This window comes from Hemibagrus wyckioides, linkage group LG03 (assembly GCF_019097595.1).
Source record: "Hemibagrus wyckioides isolate EC202008001 linkage group LG03, SWU_Hwy_1.0, whole genome shotgun sequence".
Classification (NCBI taxonomy): Eukaryota; Metazoa; Chordata; class Actinopteri; order Siluriformes; family Bagridae; genus Hemibagrus; species Hemibagrus wyckioides.
In genome coordinates, this window is record NC_080712.1 from 298,554 (window position 1) to 325,000 (window position 26,447).

Consider the following 26,447-nt stretch of genomic DNA (forward strand, 5'->3'; position numbering starts at 1 on the left):
ACACACACACTGAACTGACCTGAGTTGGACACACACACATACTCAATTGATCATGTTTACATGCATACATCACTTTAGATTAATCTTGTGTACAGGCGCAAGTCACTTTAAATATTTGTATTTGTATATAGTATCTGTCATAACTAAAATAATCTGTACTGCTACTATTATAACTTTAATAAGTTCTATTAACTATTATTCACTGTCCCTAAACCTGATTCCTCACTGTCTAACATTGTCCTTTTTGCACATAGTCAGTGTTATGTGTCTTGTTTGTCTGCACTGTCTTGTCATCCTGTGCACTTATGTTGTATGTTTAGTTTTTAAAGAATTGCACCTTAAATATAGTTTAGTTCTATGTTTGTCCGCGTCACCTATAGTTTTTTTTGTTCTGTGTAGCACTTCAACGCATCATTGGCACCCAACTACCTGCCATTAAGTCTCTTTACCACAGTAGATGTGTGCGCAGCTCTTCATTTGAATCTCTTCCATCTGGTAAGGTAGGATTCTGAATTTTGCGTACTATTTGTTTAACCTGGTTGGTTCTAGAGTTATTTGAACTTTGTTATATTGTATAGCTTGTTGATCCTTTAGTGTTTGTCTATGCTTCTTAGTGTCTCAGATGATTAATCAAGAGTAGTTTCAGTCTCCCTTAAGGTGTGAATTGTGGGCAGGGCTTACTAATTTATATTGAAGGCTCTCTGATACAGACACTCAGTTTGCAGGTAGCTCTGCCAAGACCTGTTAATATTTTAATTAGTAAGCATCTACTCACATACTTTTCTTGTTTTGTTACATTCTTAACCTCACTTTGACCAAGCCACAGACATGTGCCTCAAACCTATCTCTGTTGTTACCTCTTACAGACACAGGCACTCTCACCCACAAAGCAGAGGTCATGTCATCTCATCTACCTTGTCCTGTTGTCTCAGTCTCAAAGAGCTGTGGTAGGTGGGCTCTGGAACTGCCAGTCTGCTGTAAGGAAGGCTGATTTCATCTCAGCTTTAGCTTCCCACTATTCCATTGCCATTTGTCCACTAAATGCAGGAAGACTTCTAGTCCTGCTCCTTGGCTGTCAGATGTGCTTCAGACTTAGAACTATGAACGGCAGAGAGGAAGTGGAAGAAATCTCGACTGGACACAGATCTCACCTCGTATGCTTCTTTCCAGATTCTTTTAGGATGCGACTTCTGCCAAGACTTCCTACTACAAGGAAAAGCTTGAAGATTCTGCACAAGATCCCCAAAAGCTCCACAACATCTTCTCTGCACTACTCAACCCTCTGACTCCACCTGCTCCATCCTCCCTGACTACCAAAGAGTTCACCACTTTTTACACTGAGAAGATTGAGAATATCTGCCAGACCTTCATGCCTGCCCCAACTTCATCTACATTACACAATCAGGACTCAACTACTCCTTCATTGAAGCATCTCTCACCCATAGCAGCAGAAGAGGTTTTGCAAATCATCCAGTCCTGCAATCCTACCACCTGCCCACTGGATCCAATCCCTTCCACTATGCTCCAGACCATCTCGCCTGACCTCCTGCCCCTTTATCACCATCACCAGTCATCAATGGATCCATAAAATCTGATCAGGTACCAACTGCATTTAAGAAAGCAAGGGTTTTCCCTATGCTGAAGAAACCTGCTCTGGATCACACTGACATCAATAATTACAGACCGGTATCACCTCTCTCTTTTCTTTAAAAATTCTCCAATGAACTGTTTTTAATCAGCTATCTGACCATCTCCTGCAGAATAACCTCCATGATCCCAACCAGTCTGGCTTCAAAGCAGCAGATTCCACAGAGACTGCCCTTTTGGCAGTCACTGAGAAACTACATGCTGCTAGATCAGCCAAGCTGTCATCTGTCCTCATGACCTGGATGGTCACTCATATCAGGTAACATGGAAGGGATTGACATCTGCTCCATGCAGACTCTCTATTGGTGTCCCACAAGGCTCAGTACTTGGTCCTCTCCCTTTCTCCCAAAGTTATATTCTCACATAGCTTTTCATACCACTGCTTTGCTGATGACACCAAACTTATTCTCTCCTTCCTTCCCTCAGATACCATGGCTTCTGCTTGGATCTCAGCATGTCTGGTGGACATTTCATCTTGGATGACCGCTCATCAGCTGAAACTCAATCCCAGCAAAACTGAACTGCTGGTCATCCCAGGTGATTCATCCCCAGATCAGGATCTTGCATTATCTCTAAACAACTCAATGATCTCCCCTTCAGCCACTGCTCACAACCTTGGGGTTACCAAGGACAATCAACTGTCCTTTTCCTCCCATGTTGCCAATGTGACATGCTCATGTTGGTTTCTTCTGTACAACATCAGAAGGATTCGACCATTTCTATCCACACAGGCTGCTCAAGTACTTGTTCAGTCTCTGGTTATTTCGAGATTGGACTACTGCAACTCTTCATTCCACTGCAAATGATCAAAATGCAGCTGCACAACTTGTGTTCAACCTGTCTAAGTTCTCCCACACCTCCCCACTGCTGCGTTCCCTCCACTGGCTTCCTGTAGCTGCATCAGATTCAAAACACTGATGCTTGCCTACAAAGCTAAGAATGGACCAGCACCATCTGACCTCAAAGATCTTATTACTCCTCGCACTGCACCTCACTCACTCAGATCCACTAGCACTGCCCGACTGGTCCCACCATCTCTCAGGGCAAAAGGTAGTATTCATCTAGACTCTTCTCTGTTCTGGCACCAAGGTGGTGGAATGAACTTCCATTAGATGTCCATACAGCCAAGTCACTGACTGTCTTCAAACAATGTCTTAAGCACTTAAACTAGCTCTTATTTTTCTTGTTTTTATGTATTGTTATATGTTAAAAAAAAAAAAAACACCAGCTCAATTTTAGGCTAATGGTATCCTAAGTCTGTAATCTATTGAACCAGTGTTAATGTATTCATTGATAGAGGCTTAAAGCACTTTTTTTTAAAAGTATGTTTCTCGGGAGCGTCTGCCAAATGCCAGAAATTTAAATGTAATGTAAATGCGCAGAGCATACAAAATCATCAAGAACTCCTCCCACCCTAGTCACACCCTCAAGGTTTATATATATAATATACAGTCTTATGCAAAAGTTTAGGCACCCCTTGATAAATAACAGATTTTGGTGATTTTTTAATTGAAAAGATGTTAACACAGTCTCTCTTGGAAATGGAAAAAATGCACAATATTTTCAGCAAACATTGATGCATAGTTACTTCTTATGCCATAAATTGAACAAAAATAAAAAATAAAAACATTATTATGGCACTGTGTAAATGTTTGGGCACTCTAAGAGTTCCAGAGTCTCAGATTCTTTTTTACAAGGTTTCAGACCTTAATCAGCTCATTAGATCTGATGCATGGCAGCAGCTGTCATTAGTAAATGCCAATTTCAAAGCTTTACAAATACTTTGACTCTTCAAACCTTGTGCACACACTTGCGGACACTCAGTAACCATGGGTTCCTCTAAGCAGCTGTGTAAGACTCTGAAAATGAAAGTTATTGATGCCCACAATGCAGGAGAAGGCTACAAGAAGATAGCAAAGCGGTTTGCTTTACTTGCAGTTTCCACAGTGAGAAATGTAATTAAGAGATGGCAGTTCAGGGGAACTGAGGAGGTCAAGATGAGATCTGGAAGACCAAGAAAACTCTCGGAGAACACCGTTCCACTGTGCAGCGATGCTTGCACAGACAAGACCTTCATGGAAGAGTCAGCAGAAGAAAACCTTTCCTGCGTCCCCATCATAAAATCCAACGTCAGAAGTATGCAACAGAACATCTACAGAAGCCTGATGCATTTTGGAAACAAGTGCTGTGGACTGATGAAGTTAAAATAGAACTCTTTGGCCACAATCAGCAAAGGCATGTTTGGAGAAAAAAAGGAGCAGCATTTCATGAAAAGAACACCTTGCCAACTATTAAGCATGGGGGTGGAGCTATCATGCTTTGGGGTTGTGTTGCAGCCAGTAGCACAGGAAACATTGCACGGGTGGAGGGAAGAATGGATTCCACTAAATACCAGCAAATTCTGGAAGCAAACATCACACCATCTGTAAAAAAGCTGAAGCTGAAAAGAGGATGGCTTCTACAACAGGACAATGATCCTAAACATACCTCGAAATCCACTATGGAATACCTAAAGAGACGCAAGCTGAAGGTTTTGGAATGGCCATCACAGTCCCCTGATTTAAACATCATTGAAAATTTGTGGGTAGATCTTAAAAGAGCTGTGCATGCAAGACGACCAAAGAATATTACAGAACTAGAAGCCTTTTGCAAGGAAGAATGGGAGAAAATCCCAAGTACAAGAATTGAAAGACTTTTAGCTGGCTATAAAAAGCGTTTGCAAGCTGTGATATCTGCCAGAGGAGGTGTTACTAAGTACTGATTATGTAGGGTGCCCAAACTTTTGCACAGTGCCACAATAATGTTTTTATTTTTTATCTTTGTTCAATTTATGGCATAAGAAGTAACTATGCATCAATGTTTGCTGAAAATATTGTGCATTTTTTCCATTTCCAAGAGAGACTGTGTTAACATCTTTTCAATTAAAAAAATCACCAAAATCTGTTATTTATCAAGGGGTGCCTAAACTTTTGCATAAGACTGTATATATAAGGTATATATATAATGTATATATAATATATAAGGTATAAGGTATATATATAATCTCTGTACGAATATGAAATTACTTTCTTCTCAACATTTTATCTACTGTAAATACAACTTGCACATACAGCTCTGGAAAAAAATAAGAGTAACCCTATAATAACCTTCAATAACCCTATTGAAAACCTCTGGAATGTCATCAAGAGGAAGATGGATGATCACAAACCATCAAGTAAAGCTGAGCTGTTTGCTTATTAAAAAAAGAGTGGTATAAACAGCAGTGTGAGAAACTGGAGGAGATCATGGAGCTAAACCCATGCAGATCGGGGTTATTCCACCAAATACTGATCTCTTAATGTTATTTAGCCGAAGCTTTAACACAATCTGTTTACAAATTATTTACATTTTGTTTTATTTGAGTTATTAAAGCTCTGTAATACTGCAGGATCTTGGGTTATTTTGATGTGATGTCATTTCCTTTAAATATACACTCTAAATAACAATAGTTATATTTTGAATTTAGGAGAAATATTGTCAGCAGTTCATTACATTACTTACATGAACCTGTAAGAAAAAAACATAAAAAACTAATTATTTTGCAGTGGGCTCTTATTTTTTTCCAAAGCTGTACTTCTCTGTGCATATACTGACATAGCCTTATTTATTAATGTACATATTTAACCCTAATCCTAGGCAATGGCCACAATTGCGATTATGGTTCACACGTCTAAGAAACTGACTAACAAAATTTCACTAATCACAACACAGTGTGTAGAAAAAAAGAGCTGTAGTGTCTTGGATCCATTGAATAAGATGGACATTTTGACTTTGTGTATAATCTGATGTAAAGCTTGCAGATTTAAACTAAAATAAATTTACTGATAAACAAACTACTTGCTCTAATTAATTAATTAATTATATTTTAAAAATAGATTTAATATTTTGTGGCAAAGATTTATTGTTGTGAAAGAGAAATGAAGCAGCTAAAATGCAGTGGGGGGAAAAAGTGGAATTTAAAAAAAAAAAAATTAAAAATTTAAAAAAAGTGTAAGTGGAAAAAAATTACAAATCCAATATCATAATTTCAGGTTTAATATAAAAAGTGTTTACGAACTATAAATAATTATTTTTATTACACTGTTACAATTAAATTATTAATTTTGAAAAGAAAGATATTCTACAGAAATCAATACACACACCCACACACTGTGTACACACACACTCTCATACGAAACACACATGTTCTATAACGGATCTCGACTCCTGAGTTCTTCAGTGTTCTGTGAATATTTATGGGTTCTTGCATTTCTAAAAGAGTCTCTGAGTGAGAAACACTCAAATTTATTTTTAATTTTTCAAAAATTTACATTTAGTGTTTTAGATTTTGTTTGTGTTTTTAATGTATATTTCAGAGAGAGAGAGAGAGAGAGAGAATTGGTGAGATAGATAGATAGATAGATAGATAGATAGATAGATAGATAGATAGATAGATAGATAGATAGATTAGAATATGTTTACTTTATAGTATAGATCTTCTTCTTCTTCTTCTTCTTCTTATTATTATTATTATTATTATTATTATTATTATTATTATTATTATTATTGTGGTTGTTGTTGTTGTTGTTTTTTGATGAATGATGATGAATTTTCTGTGTGTTTTGATTCATTATTGTTAAACCTTTTGACTGAGTTTTGTCCAGATTGTTGTTCTGCACTCCTCCTCCCTCTCTCTCTCTCTTTCTCTCTCTCTCTCTTTCTCTCTCTCCCTTTCTTCTATCTCCGGATCTTTTAAAACCGCACGTCCGCTGAGTCATACACATGGAAACACACACACACACAGACACACACACACACACACCAGCCAGTGACATGAATACAAAGCAAACACAGTAAAAAAAACAGTACAATCTCTCTCTCTCTCTCTCTCTCTCTCTATCTCTCTATCTATCTATCTATCTATCTATCTATCTATCTATCTATGAACATGACCCAAAATAAATCACCAAACAAACAACATATGCAACAATTTGCAGGAAATAATATACAGGATGTTCTCAAATATTTGAATAATTCTAAAATATATTTTGAAATTAACGTGAGTCTTTTCATTTATGTGATAGGAACATTTATATTATTATTATTGTAGGAAATTTGATCTTATGATCTTTAAGTAAATTATTATTTATGTCCTTCTACTTGAGTGTGTGCTGATGAAATTCCTACAGTTACACAGAGTCAAACATTAGTGTCTCAGTGTACACTAATCCTCAAAAACAATCAACACACAGCTCTGGAAAAAAATAAGAGCCCACTGCAAAATAATGAGTTTCTTCTATTTTTTTCTTCCAGGTTCATGTATTGGTCAGATGAAGAGTTTGGTTTCATTTTTTGTGAACTGCTGATAATATTTCTCCTAAATTCAAAATATAACTATTGTTATTTAGAGTGTATATTTAAAGGAAATGACATCACATCAAAATAACCCAAGATCCTGCAGTATTACAGAGCTTTAATAACTCAAATAAAACAAAATGTAAATAATTTGTAAACAGATTGTGTTAATGCTTCGGCTAAATAACATTAAGAGATCAGTATTTGGTGGAATAACCCCGATCTGCATGGGTTTTAGCTCCATGATCTCCTCCAGTTTCTCACACTGCTGTTGGGGAACTTTATACCACTCTTTTTGCAAAAAGCAAACAGCTCAGCTTTACTTGATGGTTTGTGACCATCCATCTTCCTCTTGATGACATTACACAGGTTTTCAACAGGGTTCAAATCTGGAGATTGGGCAGTGGGCTCTTATTTTTTTCCAGAGCTGTATTTATTAATAAACATATTTATCAATAAAACTAAGTATTGAAGTTAAACCTGTAGGTTTTATTTTTAGATACCCACACAGTCACTATAAAGAGTTCATTTTTTATACTGATCATGAATCACTGCTTTTAGCATCTATATCTATCTATATTGTTTTGTTTTGTTTTTGGTCCTTTATTTCATTCTAATCGAATCCATGAACATGACCCAAAATAAATCACCAAACAAAGAACATATGCAACATAATGGCAGGAAATAATATACAGGATGTTTTCAAATATTTGCATATTTTCTAAAATATATTTTTAAATTTATGCAAGTCTTTTCATTTATGTGATAGGAACATTATTATTATTATTATTATTATTATTATTATTATTATTATTATTATTATAAAATCCTGTAATTGTCCTACAGTATCATTACATTTGGTGTGAAAAACACAGTCTACAAGTAATCGACTGTGTGCAGTCAGATCCTCAGACCCATAAAACTCTTGAGTAAAATTCCTGTAGCATCCATGTGGCCGGATAAACCACACACCCACACACCTCTGCCTTTACAACTGGACAGAAAAAAGTGCTGTAGGTCATTCATCTGGAATGTTCTCTCACACTGAGACTCTGTCCATATCAAAGAAAAGATGAAGGAATGGAAATTACAGACTGGCAGATCTTATTATAGCTCTTATTTTAGTTTTTAAGGCTAGAGTCACACAGGAAGCAATAAATCAGCTTGTAATTGTATCTGAGTTTCATCACAACCTCATCATCCCAGTAGCACAGTGTTTATTTTCACATACAGTTATATACAATATACAACATTATATTTTACTTTTCTTGAACCTTAGAGGTGGATATGTCATTCATGTTTGGCTCATGCTGCCAAGACACCAAGAAAAGCAGCTGTTTGTAAAGCAGGACAAGAATATAGAGTCCATTGCCTTTTATTAAGTTCCCTCAAAAATGGATAAAAGGTCGAGTCGGATCAGTTAAAAGGTGAAAGTTGTAACAAGTGGCCTAAACTCAGACCACTAATTTGTGGGATTCTCAAACTTTTACATTTACATTTATGGCATTGGGCAGATCCTTATCCAGAGCGACATAAAAAAGTGCTTTGAAGTCTCAATCTATGAAATCAACACTGGTTCAATAGGACACTGTGTTGCAAGTATATACACTACTCACAAAAAGTTAAGGATATTGGGCTTTCAGGTAAAATTTCAGGATGCACCTAAAATGCACTATAACCTTTCCAGGTGAACTTAATTTGACCTTCTCTACACTTCTGAATGCACATGTCCAACTGTTCAGTGTTTCAGTACTTTCTGCAGAACTTGCTGTTCTCTAACAAGGTGCTTAACGGCAAAATTCACAACTGGTGTTTGATCCATGAATCCACCAATACATTTTCTGGTTCCATTAGAATTGGTATTTAAACAGTCCTCTTCATCATGCTGTTCACATTTTGACATCATGAGACCAAGACCACACCTAACAACTGATCAACAGAACCTCACCATTGTGAGGCTTCAAACAGGATGTTCTCAGAGGGAAGTGGCCACTGAGCTTAGAGTGTCACAGAGTGTCATCAGCAGGCTGCGACAGGGATACAGAGAGACTGGGAGAGTCACAGAAACGCATAGAAGTGGACGTCCTTTGGCCACATCCCACGTTGATGACCACTTCACTGTGAACAGTGCCCTGCGGAACCGGATGATGAATGCCCCTCAACTCCAGGCATATTTAAGGGAGGTGAGAGGAACCCAAGTGTCACGTCAGACCATTTGAAACCATTTACATCAGCGTGGTCTGCGTGCTAGACGACCTGCAAGGGTACCTGACCACACCATCAGGCACAGGCGTCTTGCATGGGCCAGGGAGCATTTGCGCTGGACGAGGGACCAGTGGGCCTCAGTGCTGTTCTCTGATGAAAGTCGATTCACGTTGAGCAGAAATGATGGCCGCCAACGATGTTGGAGACGTCAAGGAGAGCGCTATGCATCATCCACTGTTGTGGTGGTGTTACAGTCTGGGCAGGTGTGTCCACTCAATACAGAACTGCCCTACATCTTGTGAATGGTACAGTGACAAGCCAATACTACCTGAATGCTGTTTGTTGACTACAGTTCAACGTTTAACACCATAATTCCCTCCATACTCACCACTAAGTTGGAGATCCTGGGCCTCAGCCCATCCCTGTGTCACTGGATCTCCAACTTCCTGACAGACAGACCACAGGTGGTAAAGTTGGGCAACCATGTCTCACCCTCACTCACCCTCAGCACTGGAGCCCCCCAGGGTTGTGTTCTGAGCCCCCTGCTGTACTCTCTGTACACCTACGACTGTGTGGCCACTTCCAGCTCCAACAACATCATTAAGTTTGCGGAAGATACTGTGGTGGTGGGCCATGATCTCCAACAACGATGAGATGGCCTACCTAGAGGAGGTTAGAAACCTGGAATTATGGTGCAATCTCCTCCTGAACGTCAGCAAGACTAAGGAGCTGATAGTGGACTTCAGCACCAAGCAGCAGAGGAATTACCAGGCCCAGACTATCAACGTGTCCCCAGTGGAGAGAGTGGACAGTTTCTGGTATCTAGGTGTTTACATCACGCAGGACCTGACATGGTCCTGTCACGGTAACACCCTGGTAAAGAAGGCCCGGCAGCGTCTTTATCATCTTAGATGCCTGAAGGACTTTAAACTGCACTCAAAGGTGCTAAAGACATTCTACACCTGCACCACTGAGAGCATCCTGATGGGAAGTATCACAGCCTGGTTTGGAAACACCACCAAACAGGATAGGCAAGCTCTCCAGAGGGTGGTGTGATCAGCCGAGCGTACCATCCGCACTGAGCTTCCTGACCTGGAGACTATATACAGCAAGCAGTGCTGGACCAAGGCCAGGAAGATAATGAAGGACCTCAGCCATCCCAACAATGGACTCTTCTCTCTGTTGCGGTCAGGGAAACGTTTCCGTTCCTTGAAGGCAAACACAGAGCGGATGAGGAGGAGCTTCTTCCTGCAGGCCATTCGGGCCCTCAACCAGAAGACCTAGTACCTGGACTTTCTAGACTTACCCCACACGTGAACATTACATTCTACCTCACAAATTGCACTACTTGTATACCCTGCACTACTCTACACACAAAATAACCACACCCACTGGACATCTTTGTGCGTACTGCACCGACACTTTACATACCATATTATTTATTGTCATTACATTTATATTTATATTTGACTTTTTCTATCTACATACATGTATATATATATATTATTTATATATTTTTATAAATATTTAATTATATAACATTATATTATTATCATATTATAGTTATAGATATTATATTATATTATTTTATTATTGCATTATATATAATATATAATATATTGTGTGTAATATATTGTATTATATTATTATGTTTATATTATGTACATATTTTTATATATTTATGTTTTTATATACACATATATTTGTATATGTATATCTGATACACAATGGGCTTTACGTAACTATTGGTGTTTTTCATAATTTATCATGTCTTTAATTTCTACTAAGACAGTTTTTATCCTTCCTATTTTTCCATTTATGTTTTTATTACCTATATCCCTAAACTTTTCTTGTCCACACACTATACTTTATACTTTTTACTCTTCTTCAAATGTAGGACAGTTGTAATAAGCATTTCACTACATGTCGTACAGTGTATGATTTTGTATGTGACGAATAAAATTTGAATTTAAATAACATCATTAATCCAGTCATTGTGCCCCTGCATGAACAACACAGGCCTAATTTCATCTTCATGGACGACAATGCTCCAGCTCATCAAGGTCGCATCATTAGGGAACGGCTGCTGGAGGCTGGGGTACCTCAAATGGAGTGGCCTGCACTTTCTCCAGACCTGAATCCCATAGAAAACCTCTGGGATCAGCCGAGTCGCCATGTAGAGGCTCGTAACCCTGCACCCCAGAACCTCAGTGACCTGAGGGCCGAGAGTGGAATGCCATGCCTCAGCAGACAATAAGTCGACTCGTGAACAGCATGAGACGTCGTGGTCAAGCTGTAATTGATGGTCAAGGGCACATGACAAATTAGACATTGAGATTTTTTGTTGTGGTATACCCACCACTGTTGTTGGCTTTTGTTTAAATAAATTGTTTGAGATGAGGAAATCACCATTGCATGCTTCTACTTAAATGCCCTACTTTCATGATATAATAACACTGTAGCGTGAACTTTTTACATTTTCCACAAATTTCACCCAAATATCCTTAACTTTTTATGAGTAGTGTATATTTATTTATTTATTTATTTATTTATACATTGATCAGCTATAACATTATGATCACCTGCCTAACATTGTGTTGGTCCCCTTTTGCTGCAAAAAACAGCCCTCCACTAGATCCCTGAAGGTTGCTGTGGGATCTGGCACGATGTTAGCAGCAGATCCTTTAAGTCCTGTAAGTTGTGAGGTGGAGCCTCCATGGATCTGACTTGTTTGGCCAGCACATCACACAGATGCTGGACTGGATTGAGATCTGGGGAATTTGGAGGTCAAGTCAACACCTCAAACTGGTTGTTGTGGTCATCAAACCATTCCTGAACCACTTTTGCTTTGTGGCATGGTGCATTATCCTGCTGAAAGAGCTCACAGCCATCAGGGAATACTGTTTCCATGAAAGGGTGTACATGGTCTGCAACAATGCTTAGGTAGGTGGTACATGTCAAAGTAACATCCACATGGCAGGACCTGTGGTTTCCCACCAGAACACTGACCAGAGCATGACACTGCCTCCACTGGCTCGCCTTCTTCCCATAGTGCATCCTGGTGCCATGTGTTCCCCAAGTAAGAGATGCACACGCACCCGGCCATCCACGTGATGTAAAAGAAAACATGATTCATCAGACCAGGCCACCCTCTTCCATTGCTCTTTGGTCCAGTTCTGATGCTCACGTGCCCATTGTTATTGCTTTCGGAGGTGCACAGGGGTCAGCATGGGCACCCTGACTGGTCTGCAGCTTTGCAGCCCCATATGCAACAAACTGTGATGTTCTGTGTATTCTGATCCCTTTCTATCAGAAGCAGCATTAACTTCTTCAGCAATTTGAGCTCGACTGTTGGCTCAGACCACACGGGCCAGCCTTTGCTCCCCACGTGCATCAGCGACCCTTGACCATCCATGACCCTGTCGCTGAAACACCCCACAAGAGCTGCAGTTTTGGAGATGCTCTGATCCAGTGGTCTAGCCATCACAATTTGGCCCTTGTCAAACTCCCTCAAATCCTTACACTTGTCCATTTTTCCTGCTTCTAACACATCAAAAACCCTCCATCTGGCCTTCACCCACCTGGATTTTAAGGACTCATATGTACGAAAGCTGTTCATAGACTTCAGTTCAGCATTCAATACAATCATCCCTTAGCAGCTGATTGAGAAGCTGAGCCTGCTGGGCCTGAACACCTCCCTCTGCAACTGGATCCTGGATTTCCTGACTGGGAGACCTCAGTCAGTCCGGATCAGGAGCAGCATCTCCAGCACCACCACACTGAGCACTGGAGCTCCTCAGGGCTGTGTGCTCAGTCCACTGCTGTTCACTTTGCTGACTCATGACTGTGCAGCAATGTACAGCTCCAACCACATCATCAAGTATGCCGATGACACGACCGTGGTGGGTCTCATCAACAAGAACGACGAGTCAGCATACAGAGAGGAGGTGCAACAGCTAACAGCCTGGTGTAAAGCCAACAACCTCTCCCTGAACGTCGACAAGACCAAAGAGATGGTTGTTGACTTCAGGAGAGCACAGAGTGACCATTCTCCACTGTTCATCGACGGATCGTCCGTGGAGATTGTTAAGAGCACCAAATTCCTTGGTGTTCATCTGGCAGAGAACTTCACCTGGTTACTCAACACCAGCTCCATCACCAAGAAAGCCCAGAAGTGCCTCTAATTCCTGAGGAGGCTGAGGAAAGCCCATCTCCCTCCCCCCATCCTTTTAGTGTTGTCTTTTTGTACTTATTGTTTTTCTACTGTCTTGTCTTTGCTCTGTTTGCACCTAGTTGCACACTTCACAATTTATGTGGCTAGGACAAACTCCTGTCCTAGCTCTGTGTTGTTTTTTGTGTTTGATCTTTATGTTGTATGTTTATGTAGCACCAGGTCCTGGAGAAACGTTGTTTCATTTCACTATGTACTGCGTCAGCTATATGTGGTTCTAGTGACAATTCATGTTTTCTGATATTAAGAAAACCTTCAGACTCTACTCATTCTGCTAGACCATGGTCTCTAAACTCTCTAAATATCAAGGTAACACCACAGTCCTTGGTTTACTGATCATTTTAAAATTATAAAACAAGTTGTCCCTGTACCATACTATCTATGCAAGTCAATTCAATTTATTTGTATAGTACCTTTTACAATGGACATGGTCTCAAAGCAGCTTTACAAAAGATGAGAAAAGGAGAAAGGAGAGAAAAAAATTATTAAATTAAATTATTAAACTATTTTTCCCTATTTTAACCCTTATGAGAAGCCTGTGGCGACGGTGGCAAGGAAAAACTCCATGGGATGATGGGAAGAAACCTTGAGAGAAACCAGGCTCAGAAGGGAACCCATCCTCATTTGGGTGACACTAAACAGTAAATAATGTAACTGTAGCTGATTAATGTCCTTTCTATAATGTCCTATAATATCCTTTCTATAACAGCAACCAATGGCCCCTGAGGAACTGTTAGGTCAGTGTAGTTTCTGAGGTCATTACAGACACAAATTCCTTTGTGGGAATGGAAGATCTGTGACACTGTGAAAGTCCCCAAGTGGCTCTGTCCATGGCTGTCTCCTGGGTCACAGGCTGTCCACACAGATCCATCCACAGCATCAGTGAACACCATCAAGTAACGAGACTCTGACCGGGGGTAGAGGCAGTGGTCACACTGGAAACTGGCAAACACTGGGAGCTCAGGAGTGGGGTGTATAGCTCCACAGAGAAAGACAATGGTCATAAAAGACTAAAAGATCGCTCAGGTACTGTGGCGCGAGACCATTTAGTGCTTTATAGGTTATTAACAGTATTTTATAATCAATGCGAAATTTGACTGGGAACTTAGGAGTGGGGTGTATAGCTCAACAAAGAAAGACAGAGAGAGAGAGAAAGATATTAAGTTTCTGATCATGTGATGTTTAAAGACAAAGTAGAATTATGTGTAAAGTGCAGGCAGGGACTCCAGCAAGACTAGCTATGACATCATAACTAAAAGGGAGAGCCAGAAGGTGACAGACATGAAGGCTTCCCGGGACATAAAGCATCCAACCACTTCACAGTCAGCAAACCTGAGTGACCATATGAGGGTGGTAAGAAGACAGCATCCAACACATCCCAGTACACCAAACACTCTATGACCATGAACCTTCCAGATCTGCTCCTTTACCTAAGAAAACTATACATTAAAAGCTCGACTAAACAAATGTGTCTTCAGCCTAGACTTAAACATTGAGACTGTGTCTGAATCCCCAACACTTTGAAAGAGAAAGCTCCGCCCCCTGCTGTAGCCTTTGCTACTTGAGGTACTACCAAGTAACCTGCACCCTTTGATCGGAGTAGGCGTGGCGGATCATAAAAGACTAAAAGATCGCTCAGGTACTGCGGCGCGAGACCATTTACTGCTTTAAAGGTCAGTAACAGTGTTTTATAATCAATGTGAAATTTGACTGGGAGCCAATGTAGTGTGGCTAAAATAGGAGTGATGTGCTCATATCTTCTGGTTCTAGTTAGGACTCTAGCTGCTGCATTCTGGACTAACTGGAGCTTGTTTCTGCTCCTACTGGAACATCCAGACAGTAAGGCATTACAATAATCCAACCTAGAGGTAACAAAAGCATGAACTAGTTTCTCTGCATCATGAAGTGACAACATATTTCTTTTCTTGGCGATATTTCTGAGATAAAAGAAGGCTTCCCTAGTGATATCTACATGAGCTTCAATTGAAAGACCAGAGTCAATAATCACACCAAGATCTTTTACTGCTGGACAAGAAGAAACAGAAAGACCATCCACTGTTACTTTCACTAGAAAGCGCTCCATCACCAGAAAAGCCCAGCAGTGTCTCTACTTCCAGTGAAGGCTGAGGAAGGCTCATCTTCCACCTCCCATCCTTGACCACCTTCTACAAAGGGACCATTGAGAGCATCCTGAGCAGCTGCATCACTGCCTGGTTTGGGAATTCCTCGGATCGCAAGACCTTTCAGGGGACAGTGAGGACAGCTGAGAAGATCATCGGAGTCTCTCTTCCCTCTATTACAGACATTTACTCCACACGTTGCATCCGCAAAGCTAACGGCATTGTGGATGATCCCACACACCCCTCACACACACTCTTACACACCCCTCACACACACTCTTACACACCCCACACACCCCTCACACACACTCTTACACACCCCACACACCCCTCACACACACTCTTACACACCCTACACACCCCTTACACACACTCTTCACCCTTCTGCCATCCGGAAAGAGGTACCGAAGCGTTCGACCCGCACAACCAGACTGTTAAACAGTTTCTTACCTCAGGCAATCAGGTATCTCAACAGAGAACTGAGCTGAGCTGGACACACACACATGCACTCGCACACACACAACCAAGATCTGATCTCAACAGGAGAACTGAACTGTGCTGGACACGTACTCACACACACATACATAACACACACGCACAAAAGCTGAGAACTGTGTTCCAAGAGGAACTGAACTGTGCTGGACACACACACACACACACTAAATTGTCCTGTTTGCATGCACATGTCACTTTACATTTCACTTTACATTTTTCATATTAATCCTGTTTACATGTGTCAATTTCATATTTGCGCTACACTGTTCTTTGCACAAAAGTCAGTCTATATGTTGTTTGTCTGCACTGTCTTGTCATTCTGTACACTTCTGTTGTATGTGTAGTTTATTTATTGCACCTTAAGTATAGTTTAGTCTTTATCTCTATGTTTGTCTGCGTCTCTGTACTTTGTCTGTGTTCTGTGTAGCACCTCTGGTCTAGGAGGAACATTGTTTCACTTCACTGTGTACTGCATCTGATATATATGGTTGAAATGACAATAAAGCTTCTTTGACTTTGACTTTGTAATCAGAAAGCTCACTTCTAGCTGCATATGGTCCTAGTACTAGCACCTCTGTCTTGTTTGAATTAAGCAGGAGTAAGTTAGTGACCATCCAGTGTCCAATGTCCTTTACACATTCTTCTATCTTAATAAGCTGGTGTCTCTCATCTGATTTAGCTGAAACATATAGCTGTGTCCTTGGTATAACAGTGGAAGCTAATACCATGTTTACGAATAATTGCACCAAGGGGTAACATATATAGGGAGAAAAGCAGGGGGCCTAAAACAGAACCTTGTGGAACACCAAACATAACCTTGGTATGCATAGAGAAGTAACCATCTAGATCTACACACTGATAACGGTCAGTCAAATAAGACCTGAGCCAGGAGAGGGCTGTTCCTTTAACACCAACAACATGTTCTAGTCTATCAAGTAGAATAATGGTGTCAAAAGCTGCACTAAGATCCAGTAGCACCAGTAAGGAGACACAACCCTGATCAGAAGCCAGTAACAGGTCATTGACCATTTTAACCAGTGCTGTCTCTGTGCTATGATGAGGCCTAAATCCTGACTGATACATGCTGTGCTTTTCTAGGATCTTGGAGATAAAGGGCAGGTTTGATATAGGTCTATAGTTAGACAGCTGACAGGGGTCGAGGTCCGGTTTTTTAATCAGGGGTTTGATAACTGCTAGCTTAAAAGATTTAGGCACATAGCCAGTGCTTAGAGAAGAATTAATGATTTTTGAAGGGGTTCAGTAGCTACTGGTAATATCTGTTTAAGGAAAGACGTGGGTAAAGGATCTTTAGGTTGAAGGTTTTGAAGATGAAATTAGTGAAATTAGATCAGGCTCTTGAAGTGGAGTGAAGCACTCTAAGTGCTGATCAGAAATAGTTAAATTATCTAAAGAATTATCTATCAAATAATTTGGTAACGCTTTATAATAACTGCATACTATTAAGCATTAGTTAAGCATGAGTACATACTTTATTAATCATTTACAAAGCATTCCTTCTATATTAATACTCATTAGCAAGCAGTTTATTAATGTCATTATAAATGCTTTATTCATGATCAAAAAACATTATATATATATAATGTGCTTGATAATAGCATTTACATACTTTATTAATGATAATTTTATATTTTTACAATAAATATTAAATTACATATAATCCATTTATTAAGGGGATGTCAGTGGTTTATAAGATCATTTGAAAAGTGTAAGTAAATGATTAATAAACAATGTAAATGTACATTTATACATTAGATGTACTGTTAATGAGTGTTAATAAATGCTTTATAAACACATATTCTAAATATAAATCATGATTAATTCAGGTACATAAAAACCATTTACTAGTTGTTAGTTAACTATTTTTCTGAGCTCATCTAAAGCGAGGACTATCTATGCCTTATAAAGCAGTTACAAAGGAGATTTAAAGGCTCAGTTATTTTCTCAACAGAAAAAGGAAACAAACACAGCAAAGAGTGATACAGTACATAGAAATATTTATTTCAAGATGCACAAAATAAGCAAGAAAATGAGCACAAAAAAAACAAATTTGCAAATTCTACATTTCAAACTGAAGACTCACAATTAGCAGAGATATACAATATATGACATTTACATTTGACACTATCAAGACAAAATAAATTAAGTTTATCTTTCCCATAGAAAGACATCAATTCCTGCCATCCCAGTGCTCTTACAGTGGTAATAGTGACTGAATGACTACTTGTACTTTTTTGAAATGTCATGAATCAGTCTGCCAAATGCACCACCATGGTGTTTCTTTGCTAGCCATTCATTCCACTCAATAACTGTAAGGTGGTCAGATAGCAAACTCTCGGTCTGATTTCCCCTAAGCCTCCAGATCTGCTCCTTGTAGGCTCTCCATGCCCTTTCATTATGCTGGGTATGGGCACCAGTGTGGGGATCTACATACCACCTGCTGTGGTTGACAGTGTGATGGTTCTACCCTAGTGCAGGGAGTATGCGATATGCACGCCACTCGTCACTGATAATTGATGACCCGGGTATCATATGATGGGCAATCAAGGGGACAAGATGCCTTCTAGATCTTCTCTCTAGAAGATGTAGAATAGGTTTTCCAGATCTTCGCTGTGAATGATGCGTCACACCTAGCATCCCAAAGACCCACTTCTTTCTTTTCCACCCACCAGCCATTCACTCTAACCCTAACCCTACCATACTGATCGAAAACCAACACAACAAACAAAGCCACAACAAGATAGATCATAATAACTGTAACTTTGGTACAGTTTAGTGCAAACGTTTGCATCCCATTTTTGATTTGAGATTTTGTTTTCATCATCGTGATATTTACTGCACATGTTGCTTCTATGTTGCTTCTATGCTGCTATGTTGTAGTTTTCATTATTTTATCATAACTTATCATTTATACAATCCTTGACCATTTTTGTTACTTCTGGTACATTTTTACTGGCTTAATATGCAATAAAATTTATGTTAGGATTAGGGTGAAGTTTACATCCCCTCACATTGAATTAGCAGAGTACTATAATTAACATTCATTAACATAAATTTAAGATGTTAAACTAAATTTGACATTTATTTAAAGTTGATATTGCTGTAACATACCTTTCTTTTGTGCCGAAAATGGCTTTCATCTATCACAACAAACTCCCTTCTTCCACCAATCTGCTGACCTGTACGCCTTCTCATCTTTTCCACTGCTGTGACACAGATTTCTCTTTTTTTCTTTGTCATAGTTGCTGAACTGCCTGCAATGCTGTCATCCATCATGTCGCTCTGCCGTAACCGTAGACCCTGTGAAAACCTTTAAAAGCAAATAAAACACGTAATGTTTATGTACGGCTTTTTGTAAAATAATTGACACTATATGCCTTATTTATTTAAAATATTCAAAGTGCATATTTTATGCACATTACAAAGAGAACAGCAACAAAGTGACTTTATGATATACATGTTTATGTTCCTACTGTCATTACTTGCCTACCTGTACATGAACTGAATCCACTTACTGAAGGAGACCTTTGATGCACTGAAGATTGCTTTGTACCTGACAGAAATTTGTTTTGCCCTTCCATCATGTGTTGTCGACAAATCCTATTAAAATAAAGAGGCTTCATGCAATGGTATGATTATGCTGTAATGTCCACCAACATGATCACTTATTGCAAATTAGTGTACTTTTACTTAATTTATTATATATTTCTTACCAAGCATAATGATCTCCACTGTTCGTTCTTTTCTTCATTTCCATTTCCCGGTGGCATATTGTGCATTTAATTTTTTTTTTAGCAGTTTTATTTTCTGAAGACACTTAATCAACTTCAGGGTATTCTTCATAGAACTGCGTGGAGATGGACACATTAGATGAATCGTCCATCAGTGGCACTAGTGGTGAGTATCTTTCTTGGTTTACAGGCGCGCTTTATGAGTGATGGCTAGCAAGCTAGTGGCTTGCTACAGGTCTTGATGCGGGGGACACACAGGGGGGTGGGAGCGCTGTGACGCGCTGCACTGTATACATCCTCAGGCTGGCAGAAACCTAGCTGTCAACAGGAGACTTTTTTTTCTCTTTGTGTAATATACAGGGGCAGGGCAGGATGACAGTTTGTTAGACAACAGTAAAGTTAAAAGAACGTTCTAAATCCATTGAATAATTTCCCATGAGTTGGAGATGTGTAAGCTCACAGTAGAGTGGCAAAAGGAGAAGACTGATGAGCTGACCAAAGAGAGAGACTATCTAAAAGAGCAGCTGGCATCAGGCAAGTCTCCCTACAGACAAAATGTATTGAAATTATAGTACAGTGAACTTATGTTAGTTTAACTTTGTATTCCTATGTGCCATGTGCCACTAGCTGTGGGTCTTATGCATGTATTTGTATCTATTTAAAAGCTCTTAAAAGAGGGGACACAGGGTCCGTCCAGGCAACTCCGTTGTCTTCAGATTCCTTTAGTGACATCTGAGATGAATCATCCTCTGATACTATGTCTGACTCTTCCTCTAAGACATCCTCATCAGAGGGGAACAGAAAGAAGAAGAGGACAAAAAGGAAGGGAAAAGGAAAAAAGTATGGGAGGAAGTCAAAGAATATTGAAGCAAAGACACGTAAGAGAGGTTAGAATGCTAATTTTAAGCATTACATAATAGCTTTATAAGCTTTCAACTACTTCACAGTAGAGGTTACAGGAAACTATATAAACTACCCCGATGAGAAATATTTTTTGGTTAGATAAACCAATAAATCAGCACAACTCTGTATAATAGGAACCTTATTCATGGGCTTAATTTAAGCATTTAATGTTGGAATGTTCTGATATTGTCTGGGTGTAACTGGGGTGGTCTGCTCTTATTCTAAACTGATGTTTGTGGAATGTATCATACTATAGATTGAAACAATGTAAGTCAATGGTGGGTGTGGGAATAATAAAAGCAAATACTAACACTAATTCTATTTTCTCTGAGTTACAGCTCAAAACCCACAGCAGGTGGTGATCCAATACAAAAAAATTCTTCGCCACTTCAGTAGAAGAGGGACCATGTTAGCTGCTTTCAAGCATGTTGGGGTGGACTGGAACACAGTGGTAGTAAGTGCTCCAATCGCAGAGCTGTTCTTCGCTGCACCTGTCAAGTATCAGGAACTGCTTAAAAACCACAATAGTCAAATTACAATTGGTGCATTTGCCACACAATGTGCTGCTGCAATTCAGGAAGATCCAGCTATAGAAGATAAAATCACAGCCCTGGAGCAGAGAGGGTTAAGGGCCTTGCTCAAGGGCCCAACAGTGGCAACTTGGCGGTGCTGGGGCTTGAACCGCGATCTTCTGGTCAATTACCCCGAGCTTTAACCACTTGAGCCACCACCAATGTCTACACTGCAGAAATTTATTTTTCTATCAGATTGCTAAGGTTTAATTTCATATTACAGCAGAGTTACATTGTCTGGAGGTTTACAAGTTTACAGTTTTGTACTTTTTGTGACTCATTGCACTGAATTTTCACTTTCAAAACTTTTTACTTTGTTAACACATTTTGCTAATATTCTTTTTATTTTGTTGCTTATTTTGTTCATTTTTGTTACATTATATGAGATTTTTATTTGAGGTTTTTATAAAAGAGGTTTATTTTTTAAATGTAAAGTTGTACAGTTCCATTTTGTGCATCTTGAAATAAATATTTCTATGTACTGTATCACTCTTTGCTGTGTTTGTTTCCTTTTTCTGTTGAGAAAATAACTGAGCCTTTAAATCTCCTTTGTAACTGCTTTATAAGGCATAGATAGTCCTCGCTTTAGATGAGCTCAGAAAAATAGTTAACTAACAACTAGTAAATGGTTTTTATGTACCTGAATTAATCATGATTTATATTTAGAATATGTGTTTATAAAGCATTTATTAACACTCATTAACAGTACATCTAATGTATAAATGTACATTTACATTGTTTATTAATCATTTACTTACACTTTTCAAATGATCTTATAAACCACTGACATCCCCTTAATAAATGGTTTATATGTAATTTAATATTTATTGTAAAAATATAAATTGATCATTAATAAAGTATGTAAATGCTATTATCAAGCACATTATATATATATGCTTTTTGATCATGAATAAAGCATTTATAATGACATTAATAAACTGCTTGCTAATGAGTATTAATATAGAAGGAATGCTTTGTAAATGATTAATAAAGTATGTACTCATGCTTAACTAATGCTTAATAGTATGCAGTTATTATAAAGCATTACCAAATTAGCATTATATACAGATGATGTAATTTTATTCATTTCTGAGCCCAATAGTAGCATTGTTGTATGTTTCGCAGAACATTCCTGTATTTCTGCCCAAACATTTTTTTTTAAAAAACTGGCCTCTGGTGCTGGAAAAAGATGAGTGTTTCCCATATTCCATTAACTCAATACTTTCATCAACAAGAAGTATAGCTAGTTCAATTTCTAATCAAAATCCTTCTTCTTCGTCTTTCAGCTTTTCCCTTCAGGGGTCTCCACAGCGAATCATCTCTCTCCACCTATCCCTATCTTCTGCATCCTCAACACTTACGCCCACTAGCTTCATATCCTCATTTATTACACCCATATTCCTCCTCTTTGTCCTTCCTCTTTTCCTCCTTCCTGGCAGCTCCATGTCCAACATTCTCCTACCAATATACTCACTCTCTCTGTCCTCTGGACATGTCCAAACCATCTTAATCTGTCCTCCCTAACTTTGTCCCCCAAACGTCCAACATGAGCTGTCCCTCTGATGTACTCGTTCCTAATCCTGTCCAACCGTGTCACTCCCAAAGAGAACCTCAACGTCTTCAGCTCTGCTCCCTCCAGCTCTGACTCCTGTCTCTGTCTGTGACACTGTCTCCAAACCATACAGCATGGCCGGTCTCACCACTGTCCTGTATCACCTTCCCCTTGATTCTCGCTGATATTTTTCTATCACACAGAACTCCTGACACCTTTCTCCACCCATTCCAACCTGCCTGCACTCACTTCTTTACCTCTTTCCCACACTCTCCATTACTCTGGACTGTTGACCCCAAGAACTTAAACTCCTGTCCCTTCTTCACCTCTTCACCCTGTAATCTTACTGTTCCACTTCCCTCCCTGTCATTCACACACATGTACTCAGTCTTACTACCACTGACTTTCATTCCTCTTCTCTCCAGCGCAAACCTCCACCTCTCCAGGTTTTCCTCCACCTGCTCCCTGCTCTCACTACAGATCACAATGTCATCTGCAAACATCATTGTCCAAGGAGACTCCTGTCTGACCTCCTCTGACAACTGGTCCATCACCACAGCAAACAGGAAGGGCCTCAGAGCCGATCCCTGATGCAGTCCCACCTCCACTCTGAACTCCTCTGTCTGACCTACAGCACACCTCACCACTGTCCTGCTCCTCTCATACATGTCCTGCACCACTCTGACATACTTCTCTGCTACTCCTGACTTCCTCATACAGTACCACAGCTCTTCTCTTGGCACCCTGTCATACGCTTTCTCCAAGTCTACAAACACACAGTGCAGCTCTCTCTGACCATCCCTATACTTCTCCATCAACATTCTCACAGCAAAAATTGCATCTGTTGTGCTCTTTCTGGGCATGAAGCCATACTGCTGCTAACAAATTTCCACTACCTTCCTTAACCTAGCTTCCACTACTCTTTCCCAGAGCTTCATTGTATGGCTCATCAACTTTATCCCCCTATAGTTGCTGCAACTCTGCACGTCACCCTTATTCTTAAAGATCAGCACTAATACACTTCTTCACCATTCCTCAGGCATCTTCTCACTCTCTAAAACCCTGTTAGACAGACTAATCACAATCCTATTATTCATTATTCTATTTGTATTTGGAAACAGTTAAAGACACATTTTAAATTCACCCAAATGTCATTTTTGCTCTCTGTCTCAGCTAACCCCTCCTTTTGCCCATCAGCATTAGACAATACATTCGCGATCTGGAAAAATTTAGGGCTACGAAACATAGGGGATTTACATGTGAATGAAAAATGTGCCTCTTTTCAACTGTGTGAGAAATATAATATCTCTTTTAATCATTTCTTTAGGTCTGTTCAAATTAGAGACTTTATGAGGTCTAACATTTAGGGGCACTGGTGGCTCAGTGGTAGGTTTCTCGTCTAGGCCTGGGTTTGATTCCCAGCCAGTGCCCAAACCCCAGCCACTGGATGCAGTGCCGGTCCCAAGCCCGGATAAAGATGGGAGGGTTGCGTCAGGAAGGGCATCCGGTGTAAAACCTGTGCCAAGTTGTTGTGCGGACCGGTCGGTCTGCTGTGGTGGCCCCTCACACACGGAGCAGCTGAAAGATCAACAACAACATGAGGTCTAATATTTAACTAATTATGTGATGGCAAAACCTATGTATCTGAACACATTTATGGAAAACAGCTATAGTGAGAGTCACCATCTCAATCCTGTACAAGACTTTAGAACTGGTGAAAACTCCATCTATGGAAAAAATTAAATCTGCCTGGGAAGAAGAACTTGTGATGGAAATTCTCATTGAAGTCTGGGAACAAAGTCTTGAACTTGTCCATAAAGGTTCCTTTAATGCAAAACATTGTCTTATTCGGTTTAAAATACAGTAATACCTTGACTTACGAGTTTAATTGGTTCTGTGATCGAGCTAAATTTGCTCGTATATCAAATTAAATTTCTCCACTAAAATGAATTGAACTGCTATTAATCCGTTCCAGCCCCCCAAAAACCACACCAATTTTTTATGTTAAGTGTTTTTATATAAGAAAAATGTACTTTATAAATAACAAATAATGTATAAAACAATAATAATACATAATAAAAGAGAATGTAAAGAAATAAACTGGTTTTATTAAGTGTATTTACCCTGAAGATCAGAAGAAGATGCTGGTGGAGGGGGAGGAGATTGGCGGAGGAGATTGGCAGAGTTTTTCATTTCGTGCTCTATTGCTTAACTTCCCTTACTCGCTACACACTTAATGCTACAATTAATTGCTAAATTTAACTTACACACTATGCTACACTTTATCGCTAAACTTAATTGATACTTTTTATTTTTTTTATTTATTCACTTAATCATCTTCTTCACTGACTTCTGCCTTTTTCTCCACACTTTCCTCGCTTTCACTTGCAGGGCGTTTCAATAAAAACCTGTCCAAGGAGGTTTGTTTCTTCCTCCCTTTCAAAATGTTTGGAAAATGAGTGATGAAGTGTGGTTGCACAGCACCAACGCACGACCTGGAGAGATAACCACGTGAACTGACCACTCGCTGGGTGACCGAGTGGTGGGTGGAGTAAGCTTGCGCGCTCGTAACTCAGATCTCGGCTCGTATCTTAAAGCAAAAAAATCGGCCGAGCGACGGCTCGTATCTCGGAAAACTCCTAAGTCGAGTCACTCGTAAGTCAAGGTTTCACTGTACTTTACATGCTTCATCACTCAAAGTGTAAACTGCACAAAATATTTCTATAAGTATCTCCAGTATGTGACAAATGTCAGTGTTTATATTCCAGCCTGCCCCACTCCTGTGTTATGTGCCCAAAATTACAAAGTTTCAGGAACAAAATTTTCCAGTTTTTTTCAGACACATTGGACAAAAGATTCAATATTAATTATATTTGGAGTTTCTGAATTTTTGAGACTTACACAGGTTTATTTCATGTGGGCTAATCTCTGCCAAGAAACTTATCCTTTTGTTCTGGAAAAAAAGGTAAGCTCCAGTGTTGATGTGTCTGACAGAACTGACTGGAACACTACATTTAGAAAGAATCAGGTACACCTTAAAGACAAGATTTTGCTTTTTGAAATAAATTAGTCCCAATTTATTTCTTATCTCTTTTCTGTGTAGTTATTTCTGTTATTCTTTTATGCATATCTGTTAGAATGTAAGTTCAACTCGTTAGCAGATGTTTTATTTGACTACATTTAAAAAAAAAAGAATAAAGGTAATTGTGAGTGATTTCCAGCTGAATTCCGAATAAAATATATAAAACAAAACTGTTTAAAGTCTTACTGTTAAAAATTAACTTTTGAAATGCAGACATTGTGACAAAAAACCCTTAAGACAGTGTGTATGTATATTTACATGTGTGTGTGTGTGTTCATGAGCAATGGGAATACCAGGGGATTTCCACTGCCTTAAAGCTAAGCATAAAATATAATTTATAGATCTAAAGTTTAAAAAAAAATCAGAATGAGAAATTGGTGTGTGTTAGTCTGACAAGAGTGTGTGTTTTGCATAATGCTCAGTTCAATTCAATTTTATTTGTATAGCGCTTTTAACAATGAACTCAAAGCTCTCAAAGCAGCTTTACAGAACACAGAAACAAAAAACATACAAAAAGT

The 26,447-nt window shown here is 39.2% G+C and overlaps 1 long non-coding RNA gene across 1 annotated transcript; it reads right to left on the bottom strand.

Annotated features, from left to right (window-relative positions):
* Nucleotides 1-18,276: 18,276 nt before the first annotated feature.
* Nucleotides 18,277-22,055, bottom strand: LOC131351050 (uncharacterized). Its single transcript, XR_009204334.1, has 3 exons — nt 19,803-22,055; nt 19,580-19,689; nt 18,277-19,399 (listed from the first exon to the last, which is right to left on the bottom strand). It is a non-coding gene; the product is annotated as an uncharacterized LOC131351050 (long non-coding RNA).
* Nucleotides 22,056-26,447: the final 4,392 nt, after the last annotated feature.